This window comes from Cyprinodon variegatus, unplaced genomic scaffold, assembly GCF_000732505.1.
Source record: "Cyprinodon variegatus isolate N-32 unplaced genomic scaffold, C_variegatus-1.0 Scaffold232, whole genome shotgun sequence".
Lineage (NCBI taxonomy): Eukaryota > Metazoa > Chordata > Actinopteri > Cyprinodontiformes > Cyprinodontidae > Cyprinodon > Cyprinodon variegatus.
Window position 1 is genome coordinate 153,770 of NW_015150685.1, and position 5,776 is coordinate 159,545.

The following is a 5,776-nucleotide window of genomic DNA, read 5'->3' on the forward strand; positions in this document are numbered from 1 at the left end:
GGGACCACTTTGCTTTGTAAACACTTTGCAGCTAGATGTTAAATTTAACTTTCAAAGGTTCTAAATTGATTTGAAAGAGAGAAAAAAGCGGTTTTGTAGCTTTAGTTGACAAGTATAAGTTTTATTGTTTGTTTGTAACATGCATGGATGAAATGCTGGCTTCAAATATCAAATATTTGCTTTTTCATAAACTTTTTTTTATATTATTATTAATCTTTAGCCCCTAGTGGGCACTCCATCACTCTTCTTCCTCCATCAGGTAGGGAACTGAGAAGGAGGAAGTGGTGTGTACCGTATATAAGCGTGTGCTGAAGTGACACTTCTCTGAACGCATGTTGCTGTGAGATTAGAGAAAGAGGAATCAAGAAATTCTGCATCGCTGAGTTTAACGGTGAAGGTTTTTTTGGATGCAGCTAACTTTGTGCTTCTTTCCGTTTTCAGCTGCATGTGGCTGCTGTTTGCATTTTGCCTTTTTATGAGGAATGAACTGAGGTGCTGCTTCTACTGTCTTCTGAATATACTGCTAATTCTTCTATGGACACAGATTGAGTAAGTAGATGTATTCTCCTTCCAATGTCACATATTAGTAGTTTGTTAATGCAAACCATCTGCTAGTAAAACAACCCTTTTTTTCTTGTAACTTTGGGCTGAGGATCTGTTTTTCTGCTTTTCTGTCTTATGCAGAAGTGTGAAGAGTCGAGCTCAGTTCTCTTCTCACTGCAGACGCATAACAGAAGCATAACACAATCCAGTCTTGTACTTGTTGAGTTATGTTTACATAATTTGCTCTGCAGGCTCTGTTTCAGTCTAATAATGGAGCTTTCATTTAAATGTCAAATCTCTAAGCTGTGAGAAAGGAGCTATTTAAGACAGACAGTCCCCCAGAGGGTCGGCCTGCAGAAGTCATTCATCAGGAACTGGTTAGGTTAAATAAAGATTAACTTCATCAGTTCCAGGTTTTCTTTTTTCTTTGTTTGTGTGTAATTTTGGTTAAAATAAAATCTTTCCAGGTGATTCTCTCCCAGTGCTCCACCACTCTGTGATCTTTGAAGCTTTTGTTCGATGTGTCTTTTCACCGTTGTTTTTTGTGGCGATTTAAACGGTTTTTAGCATTTTAAGATCATCCAAACTCTATATTTTCGGAACTCCTAACTACCGCTGGAAAAAGGGGACAGTTGCTTTGTTTGAAAAGCAAAGTTTGTGCATATTAAGCTTTCTTAGGTTACTTTCATCCGCAGTGACAGGAATACAAGCCAAGCTGCCATTTCCTTTCAGCGTTTTCAGAACGAGGAACCGTTTTTTTTATAACTGCTAAGTACCTTTGTGCGTACATACCACAGGACGCACATCTGACTCTGCGAAAGAAATACCTTTTTTTTGTCGCTTTAAGAATGAGGAAATTTCCATAAATGACAGACACAATAAGTAATTAAAGGGATGAAGACTGGTTCAGTTAAACTGTTTAACTGAATGTCCAAATGCAACAACAGAAACCATTTATGCAAAAGTTTTTGCTTTAAAAAGCACATCAGAGATGTGAATGACTAAAGATGAAATTAGATTTTATAATATCAACATTTCACAGTGGAAATCCAGTTGCTGTTCTAAGAGCTGCAGTAATAATTTTAATTTTATGTTTTCCAGATATGCTTCTATTTGCTTTTATTCTTTCCTCTGACTGTGGGTGATGTTTTAGATGTTTATTTTGCAGGAAAAATGGAAGCAGTTTATTTTTATTAGCTAATTTGAGAGAGTTTGCTAGTAAAGACTTCCTGTCAGGCCTGTTGAGAAGTTTCCGCACTTTCTGTGACAGATTAGAAACGAACACTGTGACTAATTAGCAATAGCCATGCTAACCGGCTAACCATGCTAAAGTTAGCTTCTGTTTCACAGCTTCGTTTTAAGGCTAAGCTAAAGGACTGTGACTCATTTCTTAATAAAATATCAGATTTTTTTCGTACCAACTCGTATGAATCTATTTTGATTTATTCATTTTTTTCCATTTCATAAAAAGGATGACATCCTTTCTGAGATTTAACCTGAATTCTAAGTTAAAATCAATCCAAACTGAGAAACATACTAGTGAAACACGTTGACAGGCGCTTGTTATCATGAAAGATAAAAGAATGACGAGGTTTCAGAAGCTTTTGGTCTTTCAGATGTAGTTTATCAGTTATCAGTAGCCTACACTGCAAAAACTATAGAAAAATGAGTAGAAATGTCTTAAGATGAGTGTATTTACCCTTAGTTTGAGCAGGTAAATAAAATGATCAGCCAATGGGATGAGTATTTTTAGCAATAAGATAAAATAATTAGATATTATGAACTTGAAATTAGAAACTACGTTTGTTTTTTCATATTTTTAAATGAAAATTGTCTTATTCTATCGACAGTCTAACCTACCTGCTCAGTTAAAGACAAGATACACTAATTTTTAATAAAAATGGACTTACTTAGATTGTAATTGTATACATACATATACATCTAAGAAGAAAAAGTGACAAACTGATGTCAACCAGAAGAGTATCTGTGAAAATGAATCCAGATTATTATAAAATGTAAAGCTTCATATACAGCAAGTATGATTTAATGACCCAGTCAGCCCTAACTTGAACTGATCAAATCATCCTGTGCTCAATAAAAATTTATTTCATGAGACTCTTTTTCTGTATCACTTTAATAGATGTTACATCTCAGGTGCTGAATATTAGACTCAGGATGACCTTTAGTAAAAACAAGCATTAAACATGCAATATATAAGATTACTCATTCACTATACACTATTGCTATATTTATTGAATTACATATTCTACACAGATTACAGGTAACATAAGGCATATTTGTTATTTGTCAAATCTTTATGTTGAAAACAAAGGATGGGGATTCTTGGTTAGATCAGAGTAGGTTTGTTGGTCACCCAGCCAGGAGCAGTTATCCAATCGGGGGACATCAGTTTCGGTCCGGCCTGTCTAAAGCCGCTTTTCCATAGAAAATGACGCCTTAACGCGTGTTTTTCAAACTTAGGTCGACCCGCTTACAATCGACATTTGGCTCCCTTCCCACTGGCAAAAAAAACAATGTTTAAAGGCTGATTTATACTTAGAAACCAGGTCGTCTGCGTGTGTCGCAGTGAACGCAAATGTGCCCCCGCCCCTTCCGCACTCTGCTGCACCTCTCCCAGATAGTAGGTGACCGCAGACAGGAGGCCTCTGATTGGTCAAATCTATATCCGCTCTACACTATGCGTATTTCCTTTTTGGTACCTTCCTGGCTTGTTTTGTTTGTATGACCACCATTGAAAAACTACTCGTTTTCCACAATGGCTGTGCTGCTTCAATTACACTTATGTTGCTATAGTTTTTGTCTAATCAGACTTCAGCCTTAGTGCGTCGTTATGTCGATCAAATCTGCCCAGGGACTTCAGAATCAGCAGTGCTGGCTGACATTACCTTAAAAATATTACTGAGGAACATTTAATTTAATCAATCCCGCTGGAGCAGCTAGAGGGCCCACCCTAACGTCAGCATTTTCTGTCCTCTGATTGGTCAGTTGTAGCAAGATGTTTACAGCCAAGTTAAGCTAGGGACAATCTGCATTTAAGATTCACCTGTGTTAAATGTTTTGCTGGCCTCAACGGCCAATATTTAATTGAGATACTAAGACTTCCTGCAGAAAGTGCGTAGTATGGATTTTGTTTTTCAATATCAGCTTCTATAGTGAGATATATTTTATTTTCATGTTTTTTTGCGCTACTTTATCTGGTAATTAAATATAGGACTGCAACTAATGATTATTTTGCAAATAGATTAATCTGGCTATATTATGATTCAATTAATTGTAAAAGAAATAAACAAAGAATTTTTACAAAATTAAGCCAGGTGAAACTTCAAACTTTTCCACTTGAGGCGTTCTGGATGGAGCATATTGACATACATTTAAAAAAAAATCTTAAATGCAATATGTTTTTATATATATATTTTACACTTTTGGTATATTTCCTGCTGTAACTGGGTTGTTCTGTCAGCTGCATTCATGTTTTAGTGTCCCTATACCCCAGTTAACAATTAATCGATTATAAAATCAGTTGACAATTACTTCAATAGTTGATTAATCACGATTAATCCGATTAATTGTTTCAGCCCTAATTAAATGCATATTCAATCTAAATGGCTACTGATGATGTAAACATGGCAGAGCTGCAGTTATAGAGTAGAAGTTTGCTGTTGTCTTAATTGGGCATTTCATATTAGAATATTATTGGTGGTGTCTGTTATTAAAATGTGAAAGTGGTGTAACCCCTTGAAACCCATTGTTGCAAATATGCAACAAACCCTTTGTGTTACTAAGATAGCATGTGCATGCACTCAGTGCCAGTTAGACGTCAAGGAATTAAGATTTAGGTTAAGTTTAGGGCCGCCCACTGAAGGGTATCAGATGCACCACCTGCCACTGCCTGCTTCTATTACCATGTTTTTCCTAACCATAACCAGTGCTAACCCTTATTCCTTGCATTTTCATTTTTTCCTGTTCCTGTCTAGAGATTTTTATTCCTTTTTCAGACCTGACCTTTATTTATATAATCATCCATTTATTTTATTTTATTTTTTTTTACAAGGAAACTTCAATTTAGTAAAAAGATCTAGAAACATATTTGAACTTCTGCTTTGGAAATGTATGTTACAACAAGCTAAAGCAGACATGTATGCAGAGTGTATTGCAAGCCCTGTGTGACAGATGTTGGTTCATTTATTAGAATTTGCATATTAATACAAGAAAGTGAGCAAAATCGCCGCGTGGAGGACTAAAATGACAGCAGCGGAGCCACATCTGTTGCTCAATGGTAAAGGCGAGATGTGTGTTCGTGTGTGAGCAAGATCACAAGAACACAGGATGTTAGCTTAACCACTCAGCACAGTTTTCTGCACAGCATCAGACACATTTATCACATTTTGGCCTGCATTCGGGGTGTCTAAATTTACAGTTTCTAATAATTCAAATAGAAGGACAGTCAGAGCTTAATGTTTGACCGCCGGTGCGGCCATGTTTGTGTATATGCCTATTTATGGGACTGACCTAAAAGCAAAGGGATGTTTGAGGTTTGGTACAGCTTGTCTTACACAGTAGTTAGTTTCTTTGACCTCTACAAGCTTTGGTGGAGCTACAGATATAGATATACATATAGATGTTCTAACACAGATTAGGATTGAGCTTTTATTTTCTTGTCTCTCTCCTTTGAAAGACAATGGGATTAAACTGATTACCGCATCAATTAATTTGGAAGCAAAACAACCTTTCTGCTCTTATTTTGAGGTGCCTGAATATATTTGCTGACACTGGAAAAACGACCTAAAAATGAGTAGAATGTCTTAAATTAAGTGTATTTACCCTTAATTTGAGCAGGTAAATAAGATAATCTGCCATTGGAATGAGCATTTTTACTCTTAATAGACGTATAAAATAAGATAATTCGATATTATGCACTTGAAATAAGACACTCCCGGGGTTATTTTTTTATTTTAAATGTAAGTTCCATTATTCCATAGGAAAAGAGTATCATTTAACTGCTTAATTCAAGAAAAAATAATCTTATTTTAAGAAAAATAAAATTACTTTCAATTTTTTTCAGTGGAGTCAAGCTAAAAATGGTGAGAAAAAGAAAAGACACCCTGTTAATTGCACCATATTGCTTAGAGATCTCCAGAAAGCCAGAAAATTAAGGAAATTCTTTTATGTGTCACCTTAACAGATCATTGGACTTTTGCTAATAATTATATCT

General features: G+C 35.6%; 1 protein-coding gene across 1 annotated transcript in view; it reads left to right on the forward strand.

Moving 5' to 3' along the window:
* Positions 1–326: 326 nt before the first annotated feature.
* The window catches only part of wipf1 (WAS/WASL interacting protein family member 1), a 36,860-nt gene continuing 31,410 nt past the window's right edge, over positions 327–5,776 (forward strand). The window contains exon 1 of the mRNA XM_015381347.1: positions 327–549. The gene's annotated coding sequence lies outside the window, so the exon portion shown is untranslated. The remainder of the gene's footprint in view (positions 550–5,776) is intronic.